A 14,559-nucleotide genomic window follows, 5' to 3' on the forward strand; every position below is an offset into this window, starting at 1 on the left:
CATTTTGAGGTTTTGGTCATGTATTTTGGATTAACCAATACCCCCAACAATGTTCATGGAGTTGATGAACTAATTATTTTGACGTTATCTTGATTCGTTCGTTATTGTATTCATGTATGATATCTTGGTTTATTCCAAGATTAAGGTTACCATCTGAGACACTTGAGAATTGTACTTTAGAAGTTCCAAGATGAGATGTTTATGCCATGTTATCCAAGTGTGAGTTTTGGTTGGATATTATTCATTTCTTATGTCATATAATGACCAAAGATGGCATTATGGTTTATTCGACCAAGGTAATGGCTAGGGGTGGCAATGGTGCTATGCGGTGCGGGTGCGGGTGTGGTATGGGTTTTTTTCCAAACCTGTGAATTTTAAAACCGCCCCGTATCACCTTTAAACCCACATAAACCTGCCCCATACTCATCCCCACGCATACTCGCACCGCCCCACATTTTTTTTATTTTTTTATTTTTAAATTTCAAACTCCATTGAAAACCATAATATTTCCAATATTAGGAAATAGCAACAACCAATTTCTATTATATCACTTTTTACTAAGAAATTATCTGAAAAATATTATGCTTACAAGTAATGATCAAGTGTCAATTTTTCATTAAGCTGAATAAAGAAATTTAAGAAGTTATAAAATGGTTTATTTGTGGTGTTATACATATTGTTTTAAGTATCATATAATTTTACGTGAAGAATACATATAATATTTGGTAGAATCACGAGAATAATATTAATTTTTAACTTTTTTTAGTTTAAACCCGCATATAACCACAACCCACCCCACCCCACATTATTTTTAAAAAAAACTTAGTTAAACCCGCCCTGCACCCACATATTCTAGAACCCATACCACCCCACATAGCCTAAAACCCACCTCGCCCTGCACCCACACCGTCCTATGGTCATCTCTGGTAGCAGCAGTTTAGGATAGGGCTAGGACCACTTCTCCTATCGAAATTTGAAGATTCATTAGATTATCCAAATGGAGAGTTTCTCTTCTACCTTAGCTCTTTAATTAAGTAGGCTCATAGAAAGATTTTTTTAACTGGTTGAAGGCATGCGATGAGAGATTCTAAAAGCTTAAGGAGTTGCTGACTTCCGCTTCTACTTTGACCTTACCCAATGGGGCCAAAGGGTTTACTATATGTTACAAAGCTTATGGAGTTTGCTTGGGTAGTGAGTTGATGTTGAAGGATAAGGTGACTGCTTATGTTTCTCAATAGTTAAAGGATCAAGGGAAAAATTACCCTAACCATGATTTACAGTTGGCCATGATTGTTTATATCTGAAGTTGTAGAGACACTACTTGTATAGTGTCCATTTTGAGATTTCCTAGCCTTCAGTACTTCTTCACCTAGCAAGATCTTACTATAAGATAGTGTTGATGGCTTGATTTTCTTCAGGACTATAATTTCATTATTTTAATCATCTAGACAAGGCTAACGTAGTAGTGGATGTCTTAAGTTGAAGGCGACGAGCATAGGGAGTTTGGTCATCTTTTGCACAAGGGTGGCCTTTGACATTAGTGGTTTGGTATTTAGATAACCAGTTAGATAGGATTGATATTTTGACACCAGGCATGTGGTAGCCTTTGTTGAGGCCAAGTCTTATTTAATGGAGTAGATTTGAGCTTATTAATTTAATAATGGTAGATTGAGGGTGATTTGTTACAAGGTGTTAAGTGGCAAGGTGAAGGCAATATCTCTTAATTTTTATTATTTTATGAGGATTAGTGGTTGAGTTCACTTGGCGAGAGTTGGTGGATGGGTTAGATTGATCTTGGAAGAGGCTCATGTTCTAGATATTTCATTCATCCAGAAGCAACTTAAATGTGTCATGACCTACAGTAACATTATTGGTGGAGTGGTATGAGGAGAGATATATGGATTTCATGGCTAAGTGTTTAAATTGCCAACAAGTGAAGTATGAACATCAATAACTAGGAGGTATGATGCGGAGGTATCCCATTCTAGAGTGAAAGTAGGAATGGATCACCATGGATTTCATAGTTAGCTTACCCTCGACCTTGGGGAAGCTTGATTTTATTTGTGTGATTGTTGATAGATTAACCAAATTACCACATTTTATACCTTTGTGAGTGATTTATAATGTGGATAAGTTTACCAAGATATACTTTCAGGAGATTGTTTGATTATGATGTTGTCCTAGTGTCCATTGTGTTTTATTAGGGTACTCAATTTACTTTGAGTTTTGGAGTACTATGTCGTGTGAGTTGGATACTCAACTTGATTTAAGCACCACGTTTAATCCTTGGGCAAATGGTCAGCCTCATAGGACTACTTAGGTGCTAGTGGATGTGCTTCGAGCATATGTAATAGATTTTGGTGGTTACTGGGAGAAATATTTTCCCTTAGTGGAGTTTTCCTACAAAAATAGTTATCATCCCATCATTCAAATGGTGCCTTTAGAGGCTTTGTATGGGCATAGATATAGATCCCTCGTAGGATGGCTTGACTCTTTTGAGGTGAGGCCTTAGGGAACACATTTATTAAGGGACTCAATGGACGTGTGTGATTGATTCAGCAAAGACTAGCAGCTACCCAGAGTAGGCTGAAGAGTTATGCGAACCATCAAGCCCACGATGTTTCTTTCATTCTTAGAGATTTAGTTTTGTTGAAGGTTTCACACATGAATGGTATGTTAGGTTTTGGAAAAATTGGAATCTTAGTCCAAGGTTCATTGGCCCTTTGAGATCCTTGCGACGTATAGTTATGTGGCACATAGGATAGATTTTCCTCCACGACAGTTAGTTATTCATACTATATTCCACTTTTCATGTTGAAGAGATACCATCCAGATGATGCACATGTGGTCGGTGCAATTCTATTGTATTAGGCCATAATTTATTCTCTAAAAAGGAGCCCATTGCTATCCTACACAAGTAGACTAGGAAGTTGAGGTCTAATAATATTAATTCGGTGAAGGTCTAGCAGAGAAATCATCTTATTGAGGAAGATACATGGAAGATCAAGTCCGATATGAGGCATAATACACCTTGATTTTTACCATTTCATGTACTTTATTTATTTTTTAGTTTGAGGACAAACTAGTATTTTAGTGGTGGATAATGTAACAATCGTAGTTGTCATTTTACTCTTTTTATATATTTTTATCATTTTACCCTTTCCTATAGTTTTTATACGCTATTTGTAAGTTGTGGAGATGATTGGCATGATCTTTGGTTCATTCAAGAGTAGATTGGGAGAGTTTAAAAGTCTTAAAGGCTTTAAAGTCCATTAGTTTGACTTCGATAGGTATTTTGTGTTTCAAGAACCAGATGGTAATTTGGCCTATTTCATTAGATTTGAAATATAATTTTAGGTTAGGAGCATAGTTACTTCGAGTCTTGAGCCTTTATTTTTTTACCCTTCTTTCAAAAACTAGTAAAAATAACCCTTTAGGGGTCCTAGGGGCTAATGTGTTGTAAAAGATCTCTTTTCATAAGTCCACTATATTATTGAGTCAGAAACATCGAGAATGATTCACAGCATATTTGGTTTACTTCTATAGGGTTCCAAATGAATCCCCAGGTTCCGTTCAAAGACTTTAAAAGCATGAAAGTTCAGTTGAATTTATGTTAATGGTGTATGAAGAATCCTTTTTCATGAATGTGAAATTTGGGATACAAATGCGGAGAAGGAAAGTCCATCACAATTGCAAAGTGGTGGCTGCAATCTTGAAGGGTAGCTCCGGGTTTTGGTCAGATCATAGTCATAGCCTTTGCTAAAGGACCCTAACAATTATGAGAAGTCTATGCCAACAGTCTTTGTGAAGGCAGAGAGTCGACTGTGAATGAAAATATCAAACTTATTCTCGATCAAATGTTAACCTACACGATCGCGAGTTGGGGACCTTAATCACGACGAACTATTCACAGAACAATATAAATATTTTATTTTGTAATTTTTGCCATTTTCAACTTGGAAGCTTCAAAAAAGGATGATTTTTAGGATTGTATTCATCATTTATGTTTTGGTAAGCTTTAAACCATTATTTTCATTAATTTCTATTGATTAATATAAACACTATTCAATCTTGTCTTAAAACTAGAATTTGGAAAGTTTTTGGTAAACTTTTAAATTGAGTTTTGAATAATTTGAGCACCAATTTCAACTCATTTTTGCATGGGTTTTCAATTTTAGACTCCTACAGGATAGGGAGAGCATTTGTAAAATAACATTTATCCCTTCAATTTTGATCATATTTTTTTGAATAATTTTTGTACTAATTTGAATATAGTCGATATGGATAGAAGTAGCTTTCTTTTGATGCATAGATTATATTTTTGGTAGATTTAGCTCATTTTGAGGTCATTTTTTTTTAAGGAAAAAGCTTCGTGTTGAAGGGTATAAGCTTGAATTTTGGTATTTTGAGGTAGGTTGTGACTTAAATTTCTTTATAATGAGTTGGATAGTTAACCATTCAAGTAAAAAATGCTATGGGATAGAGAATTATTAGTGGGAGTTATATTTTGAGAATATTATTATTATCATGTGTCCGTGTGGGAGCTTATTGTACATTGTTGTTGACTAGAGAGGATATAATTAATGTGATGCCAAAGTGGGAGATTTATATGATATTGTAGGCTTTATTTGTGCATTAAAATGTCTTATTTATTATTCTGTCACCCAAATAGGGGGTTGACTTATTAATATAGGCATTATTATATGAGCATTATTTTCCATCATTATTAAGGTACGTCCGAGTGAGTTATTTAAAATGATATTATTGATGTTTTATATGACTATTTAAACTAATGGTGTCATGCAATATTTTTTCTATCAGGAATAATTGTCATTTTAAGTTGATTCTGAGCTTTCATACCTTTATTGAATTGATCATTATCTTCATACTTATTAGTTGCAAGCACTGTATTCTCATTTTATCTAAACATATTCATGAGATTGGTATCACTGAGAAACATTTATTTTTCATAGAATATGAAACACTTTAAAAACTGCATATATCGAGGGATGTGCCAGTAAGGTTGATTGAGAAATGCTGACTTTGTAAGAGAATGAGTCACTTTATAAAATGCCTATGTCAACGGATATGCAAAATTAATTGATATAAGATTAAATTTTGACATGATTTCAGGGATCAATAAATATATCCTAATTTTTATGATAGAAATTATGCATCTTGGATATTTAAAGAGAGAGAATGTAAATAAGAGATATTTATAATTTTTATTAAGTGAAGGGATTTTTAATAATTAAGATATTTTAAGTTGTGGTTTTGTGAAATTTTTTCTTTAATAAAAGTACACGTTATATAAATCCATGCCATTTTGGAGTTAATTACTTCCTATCCAACATTTTTTAAAAAACTACTAAAAATTTCAGATTTGCTCCATACGGATACATCACTTCATTTTATACAAATACATCACACTATACGTGGATATATCACATTCTTCTAGATACATCACTTAATTTACACAGATACATCACTTATTTTTTATATGAATGCATCATATTCTTCTGTGATGTATCTGAGCTTTTATGTAAAATAAGAAATTAATGTAATTATTTACAAAAAGGTTGGGATTTTAAGTAGTTACAGTAAGTTATGTTGTGGTAAGATGTAATTTTTTCTTAATAAAAATTAAATCTCTTTCGTATAGTGATTATTTGATGGGCGTACCAGATTAAATCTTAATCTCTATAAATTGATTCTCCCTCTGTACTCTCTGCACACTATCATCATTGTAGCTGCGGTAATGTGATGTTAGGCAACGAGGTAGACACCATTTTGCTACTAAAGATTCTATCCTCCACTCCGGTATTAATGTCTTTCGCATTAGGTATGTCCTTTTGTAACATTACTCAATATCATGTTCATGATCTTGATGCGCATTAAATTTAAACTTACAGTTCAAAGATTTTGATCTTTTACTAAGCTAGCGTTTTTTGCTATATATTTTAATATGCGCTATCATTTGTTACTATAAGGTTCGACATATTCAATCCTTACCTCTTCCTGAATTTTTCTTTCTCCGTTCTCATTAATAAGTAACTAGAGAAGTTATTTTATGTCCCATTTCATTTGTCATGACTTCGAGATTTTTTATTTTAAAAACTTAACGCACCCATTTAATCATAGTAAATTTGACTGAATTACGCTTTATAATTACTAGCTAGTTCAAGGATTGTGATTTTTTACTAGCAGCCAAGATATTTTCTATATAGGAGATAACATGTGTGTTTTAGTTCTAGGCTAAACATATTCAATTTTATCCTCGACCTTCCTGAGGCTACTTTTTCTCAATTCTCATTGGGGAGTAACCAAATAAGTTATTTTCTATCTCATGTCATTTTTCAAGACTTTGTGATTGTTTATTTTTAATAGATATGTCAAATTCGTACTCCTTTCTTATATTTTGAACATCCACTTTAAAAAAATTCAATAATAGTAATTAAAAGCGTTATTTGACTAAAGTGTAGTTGTAACTAATTCAAAGATTTTGATCCTTTTCTACTAGGCTAGATATTTTTCTTTTATATTTATTTCAATATCATATAACATTTGTGCATTACTACTATGCGAGATATATTCAATTTTCACAATGAAGATTTACCCGGGTCTCCTCTTTCTCCATTCACATTGAGGAGTAACAAGTGGAGTTACTTTTTGTATGTTATTTGTCATAATTCGAGATATTTTTAAAATATGTTTCAAATTATTATTTTTTTCTCAAGCTTTGACTCAACTATTAAATAAATATTTAAAATATAAGTAACTGTAAGTGTTACTTGATTGCATTAGACTTCCTCCCTTCTTAATTTACCTTTTATTTCATCTAAGCTTTTTAGAAACGAAAACGTTCATATTTGGCACTACGACTAAGAAAAAAGTTATATTTAGCCCCAGTCATATCGTTGTCAAAAAATTAAATTTGTCATCCAACTTTGATCACATATTTGCGCTTAAATCATGAATTCCCATGCCCCATCCCTTATTATCCTAAGTGGATGTATTTTTCTCCCAATTAAAATATGACCCTAATTTAATTCTTCTAACTTAACACAAAAATTGGCCAATTTGGTGTTAAAAGTAATGTTAAAATGATGTTGAAATAGTGCTGAAATGGTGCTTGACTTGTGTTGAAAATTTTACACTGCACATGGTTGTTTATATGGCATTACTGAATGGTTGCTCACATGAGTTATGATATTCTCTTGAGTATTTAGGATTAATGAGTTTCCAACCAGAAGGAACAATTAATGGAAAATTTGACGATGGTTATCTCGTATCCATCAAGATTGGATCTGAAGTTATCAAGGAGTACTTTATCATCAACACCAATAAGCTCCATTATCTTCTTTTGCACAAACTTGCAACTTTGTTTCACCTTCTAATTTAGAATGGAGGAACAAGAGGAGGAAGAGGAGAGATGCTAATCTCCCAAAATCTAATAGGAGTGGATACAATTTCTTCTTCGTTGAACAACATTCCATGTTCAAATCTCTTTATCCACATAGAGGTAAGGAATTCACAAAGAAGATTATTGATTCTTGGAACAATCTATCTCCTGGTGAAGAAAAGGTAGGCATGCTCAAACTTGATCATTCCTTACTATTTTGTATTATAAAAATTCATAAGAAATTGAGAATTAGGGATTTTAAGTGATCATTCCTTTCTCTTGTAATAACTCTACTACAAGCTTATCTTAAAAACTTTGCCAAAGATCCTCTCCACTGATTAACTCTAATCAGTATCAAAACTTTGGCAACTTAATTTACCTATGCACTCTCTACTCAAAGTGAAAATTTCATTACTCTTATAACACAAGTTATTCATTTACAATTCAGAACTCACTCAAGAACAATTTCTATTTAAGTAAACATAAACAACTAAGAACTTGAGCTATTAAAATGGGATTTTTGTTGCCTCTATTCACTCTTTATATTTGCCAAAATCTATTTGATAAGGAAGAATTTTTTTAATTTTATTGATGAGTGATAATTAGGGTTGAAAGATCATTAGGCCTCGTGTTCTATTCAATACAAGCAACACCTACAAGTTTGTTCACAAGTGGACAGAACTTTGTAGATACGTGTGCCAGCTGTACTGTACCATAAACATCAAGGTCTTGGTCCCTTATGGTTAGCTGCATATCACTAAAACTACATATAATAATATTTCCCTCTTTTGATGATGAAAAACCAACCATACAACTTTGAGCACATATATCACATTTAATCAGTGTGATTACCACTCTAAAGATGAATGTTTCCCCTATCATCATGCTTCCATAATCATGCAACACAGGGACCTAGTCCCTTATTGTTATTTGTAGAAAAAACTCTAAGCACTTTTGTTTCCCCCTGTCACTGTGCACCAGTATTCATTCATTTTCCCCCTGCCATTATGCACCATAATTCATCTAGTACATTTACATACTTTCCTCTGTCAACATGTCATATTTGAAACACATATTCTTTTGAGCACATTACATGGTTCCTGGAACACATCACACCTGTTCCCTACCACATGAAATCAGTATTCCCCCTTTTGACATTATTGAAAAGTAAAAATAGTAAACTAAGAGTAATAGTAAGAACAAGTTAGTTAATCCATGGCAACTGGGGAAACACTAATATGAGGAAAATTTTTATAGAAGAAATATATAAAGAGCACAAAAGCAAGAACTCAATAATTTTCAACATATTATGTATCAATATAGTGCAAGAATTACATTTTATGTCCCATAGAAATATTCATAGAAGTTGATAAAAATAGAGGATTTGAAGAGAAGGTTTGGAGAAGTAAGGTCAGCGTAACACCCCAAATCTAGTACCCAAAATGTTACACGGTGCTTATAATCCTAACGGACCACAAGCTAGCCCATGAATGATATCTGTAACTGAGCACTGAATAATATACTCTAAATGTGCAAAATATAAGCTGTAAAGCCATAAGGTTCAAAATTGAACTGATACTAATATAAACTATAATGGGGTATAACAATACCCAAAACTGAAATAAACTGTCTGAAATATGCTGTAGTCTAAAAGCCTCTAAAGTATCTAAAATTGTAGAGTTTATGGGACATGTCCCCAACTAACTCCGAACTACTAAAATAATAAAGTAATAAAATAACCATGCTATCCTCAAATAATGAGGACTCACTGCTAGTCTGGCTGCTGAATTTCTGATCTACTAAGGATGCTTGGGAGCTCGTGCTTCTAAACTATTGTATGAAACACCATAGCACAAATGCATCAGTACGTTGAATGTACTGGTATGCAAGTGAGGTAGGCTGAATGTAAAGGGTTCATATGCATGAACAATACTAACTGACTGTATAACATGAATGTGAGAATATATGCATGAATACATAACTATAACTGTGGTCGTGATAGGACTGAATACTGAGTTTTGACTACTGAGTCTATTGACAACATGGATTTACTGCTATCTGAGTTTACTAGTAACTAATAACTGAAAGACTATTTCTAATAGTCTTGATTGTAAATAACTGATCTAAGTGTTATACAGAGCTAGATGACTGCATCTGACAGTTCTGAAATTTGTATAGCTATCCGAGTTCTTTAATAAAATAGGTGACTGTATTTCACAGTCATAAATTCTGATGGAACTAGTTGAGTTCCATACTGAGCTGAGTGACTATATCTGATAGTCCTGATTTCTATAGAACTGGACTGAGTTTTATTCTGAAGACTGAATTTGAAACTATAACTTTAGGAGGTAATCATCTTACCGACATGCATCGAATCTGAACTGGTGGGGTCCAACCTGTAACTCCAGATGGAAGGGTATCAGTACTGTGCCGCGAGTAAAAACAAGATATGAGTAAACCCTCTCTGACAGGGAGCTCTTCCGTCAACCCCTCCTATAAGAAAAACTCAAATAAGATGTATAGTCCCTAGACTCGTAGGGGTACATCTCAACCTGCGCTTGCTACATAGTTCTAGAACGCAGGGATTGTTACTAAGGATCACACCCTCTACTGACTGACAATGCATGTCCTTATCCCTAGGTTCACTCAGTGTTGAATCCTACTCCCAACTGAATAGACACAGAACTAATTTCATAGTTCATTCTAGGCTGGACTGATCTGTTCCTGATTTTACTGATTAACTAGTTTGAACTGAGTTCACTGGATTTTCGTTGATTGATGGAATGCTACTGAATTCTATTAACTGATAGAATGCTACTGAGTTTTGCTAGGTGACTGAGTTTACTAAGGTATGAACTGAATACTACTGAGACATGATGACTTACTGAGACCATTGAGATTTCTGAGATTACTAAATGGGACTGGACTGATACTGAGTTTATTGAGTTTTCCCGAGTCACATAACTAACTGAATTATACTGATCAAGGATTGACTGAGAGTATCGTGAAAACATGACACTGGATCTAGGCACACAACTAAATTGTCAGGTACAATTACCCCCAGGACTCGATAGTGTAAGACTGACAAGACTGGACACTTCTTGAACACATGACCAATATCAACAATTCATAATACAATAGGTTGGGAATTTTATGATGTACATAGTTATGATAATCTTGTACATAGAAGGAATGCATGTAATCAATGTCATAATTCCTTATTCTAGCATCATGAACATTTCAACAAACATCTACATTGCACATCAATAGCATGGGAGTAATTTGAACATATGGGTAAAACATGAATCCATTACTGAAGTCATAATTGAACTATATTACATGATTTCTAATCTTCTAGGCATTTTATCAAACACCTTACATGCACCACTTAGGGCATAGGTTTAACCATCAATTAAAACCTCATAAATCACTTAATTCATGGATTTAAACTCATTTATAAACGTAATTCCATAAAAACACATTGAGATTCCAAATTGGTAACCATACAACAACAATAACATAAATATAATCAACCCACAATATAATATTCATAATACATGATTTAAAAACTTAATTCTTGGGATTCATGGATGAAAGGAATCCATGAATGAGCACTATGCATACTTGGAAATCTAAATTCTTGAAGTTCTTGGAAAGATTCTTGGAATTAGCCTTGATTTCTTGAGCTAGGATTTTTGCCTCTTGAGAGACAAGGATTTTGTTCTTGAGAGAAAGTGAGGAAAAGTGTTGTAATAGGGTTTTTAGGACATAATTTCGTGGTTAAAGGCTAATCTGGGTCATGAAAAATGACCCAATTGCCCTTAGAAGGTTTTTATTTTTCATCACTGAAAACTCAATTTGGGTACCTAGCGTGATGTGGAGCTATCGCATCGTTCCACTAGAAATTTCCAACTAGGAACTGGGCTGACGGCGTGATGTGGTGAAATCACATTGTAATACTGGATGGGACGTGAAATCTTACTGTGATGCGGTGGTATTGCGATGAGACACTAGAAATTGACAACTCTAGATTTGAGCCTTGGCGCGATGCACCATAATTGTGGAGGCCCATTTGATTTTGATGATTACTATTTTGGCATGCTGCACGACACGTTGATGGCTCAGGTGGTACGCTGTCTTACTAAAATGGCTCTAACTCTTCGCCCGGGTGTCGGATTTGGGCAAATTTGGTATCGATGAAAAGCTTATTGAATTTCCCACATGATAAAAGTGGATTCATCTCTTAAAGGAAGCCTTTAACATATTTGGGAAGATTTTAAGCTAAGTAAAAGTATAGGATATTACACTCATCTTAGGATAGTGTAACAATTCACACTCATAAGCCTCATTGGTTAGACTTGTAACCTTTATCTTGAGTTCATCATTTTTTTCACTCCTTTGTTCAGAAAAGACACTTGATACCTTTTGAAAATTTCTAAATTTGCACCAAAAATCACCCAAATTCAATATTTTCCAGCATTTGTCATTTGTTTTTCTTCTTTTATAAGCCCTATTAGGTTTATCATCAATCATTCTCTTCTTCTAAAGACCAGGCCCCTCAGAAGTATGGTACCTATTAATAGGATTTCTTGATTCACTTTGAAAATTGTTGTTTTCATGATGTCATTTTATTCCTTGGACTATTCAAACTTTCTTTCACACTATCAAAGGGGTAATAAGTTTTCAGGGATAAATCTTTATTGGAAAGGTGCGTAAAGAAAGGGTTTGTCTTTGGATAATTAGGATAGTTCAGCTGGTCAGAGTCTATGGAGTTAATGCAAAGAAGAATTTGATTTCAATGTTTCATAAGACAAGTTTTCCAATCATATAGAGAGAGGATGTGTCCTTTTCTAATAAAACAAGAAGAAAAACAAGCATATTCATGATAATTACCTGAGAGACGGGACTAAATTTCTCTCTTTATTTGAGGGATTTCTTAAATTTGTGCATATTTCATCTATTTTCGTCCAAAGTTGTTCACATGGGTGTATATCTACAAAGTTGTGAAACTGAGTTAGACTAACAAATATATACTTTACTAGGAATACATGACTCTTGATCATAGCCAATTTTATGGAGAACTATTGATTCACATGGTAGGTTAGGTCTTTTTGATCAGGCCTAAATTCACCTTATTTTTCACAAATTGTTCCTTGTGAAATGCCTTAGTAAAGATATTTGTTATATGATCCCCAATCTTACAGATCTTCATGTAGATTGCCCATTTCTCAGCATTGTCTCTTAGAAAGTGATGCCTCACTCCAATATGACTAGTTCTTTTGTGTTGCTCTTGATTCTTGGTCATGTTTAGAGAAATTATATTGTCACACATTATAGGGATTGTGTATAAGACAATACTAAAATCTTTCAATTTCTAAATGTTACATAATAGTTGTGCACAACAAGAAGCAACAACAATATATTCTGCTTCAACAGTAGATAAAGCAAATGAATTTTTCTTCTTATATCCCTAGGAGATTAAAGATGAGCCAAGAAAATATTTTATTTCTCAAGTACATTTTATATCCACCAAATCTAGTATAGTTAGCATCAGTATAGCCTACCAAGTCAAAATTATCTCCTGATAGATAGTATAGGACCAGGTCTTCTGTCCCCTTCAGATACCTGAGAATTCTTTTTGCAGCTTTCAAGTAAGACTTTTTTGTGCATGATTGAATCCATAAAGAGATTTATCCAATTTAAGTACATGTTGAGGAAAATCTATATCTTAAAACACAGGATGCTGTTTGACATAGACTTCTTCTTTTAGGTTTCTATTCAGGAAGATACTTTTGACATCTATTTGAAATAGTTTGAATCCTATGTATGCAGCAAATGCCCCAGGAACTCTAATTTCCTCTATTCTTTCTATAGGGGAAAATGTCACATCATAGTCAATCCCATCTTCCTAGTTATAACCATGATAAACAAGCCTTGCCTTATTTCTGTTGATAGTTCCATTTTTATCTTGCTTATTTCTGTACACCCACCTGGTCCCAATAATTATTCTATCAAAAGGCATGGAGACTAGATTCTAGACTTTGCTTCTTTCAAATTAATTAAGTTCTTCTTGCATTGCATTAATTTAATCAGCATCTTTCAGGGCTTTCTTTACATTCTTGGGCTCAATTTGAGATAAAAGGCTGAAAATGCCATAGTATTCCTGGATTGAGCTCTTGTTTGGACTCCTGTTTGCAAGGGTATAGTCAGGTTCTCAAGGAGATGAGAGGAGTTATGTCTCCAATTTTCCCTTCTGAGATTAATACCACTGGGACCAGGTATAAATTTTGACTAGCTTCCTCTAATTGTTCTTCCATTGGTTATAGGATCTGTGCTAGAGTTTCTAGATCACCAACAGTTTCATTATTCTCATCTGTATAATTTATCCCCTTATTATTATCTTCTGTAGTATCATGCCTTTGAACAGGAATGAGTTCTTCAACTTCTGATTTTCACCATCACCTAGGTTTTTTTGATTTCTAAAATCATTAAAGATCACATAAATACTTTTTTCAACACACAAAGTTCTTTTATTGGAGACTCTGTAAGCCTTGCATATTGAAGAGTATTCTATAAACACTTCTTCATTACTCTTGGAATCAAATGTTCTTAATTCTCTCTTCCCATTGTCTAGAATAAAACATTTGCATCCAAATAGTCTAAAATACACTATCTTAGGATTTTTATTGAATACCAGCTCATATGGAGTCTTATTCAGAAGTGATCTAATCACACACCTATTAGTCAGAAAACAAATAGTATTTACTGCTTCAACCTAGAAACTCTTTGGAAGTCTACTATCAATTTTAGCAATCTCTATCGATGTTCTATTTTTCCTTTCAAAATCTCCATTTGGTTGTGGAGTTCTGGGAGCATAAAAGTTGAGTTATTCCATGCTCAGCATAGAATTCATCCACTTTAGAATTCTTAATTTCAATACCATGATCAGACTTAAATTCAACAATTTTGCAATTTTATCCTTGGTTCTTATAAATATTGTCTAGGTGAACCTGGAGTAGTCATCTATAATAACCAACACATATTTATTCCCTCCTCTACTTTAGACTTTAATACATCCACATAAATCCATGTGTAGTATTTGAAGAGGTCTGGAAGTAATTACTCATTTCTTCATTTTGATGGAAGATCTAGTTTGT

The 14,559-nt window shown here is 33.6% G+C and overlaps 1 pseudogene; it reads left to right on the forward strand.

Annotated features, from left to right (window-relative positions):
• The window catches only part of LOC107849058, an 86,199-nt pseudogene extending 72,416 nt beyond the window's left edge, over positions 1 to 13,783 (forward strand).
• The last annotated feature ends 776 nt before the right edge of the window (positions 13,784 to 14,559 follow it).

This window comes from Capsicum annuum, chromosome 12 (genome assembly GCF_002878395.1).
Source record: "Capsicum annuum cultivar UCD-10X-F1 chromosome 12, UCD10Xv1.1, whole genome shotgun sequence".
NCBI lineage: Eukaryota > Viridiplantae > Streptophyta > Magnoliopsida > Solanales > Solanaceae > Capsicum > Capsicum annuum.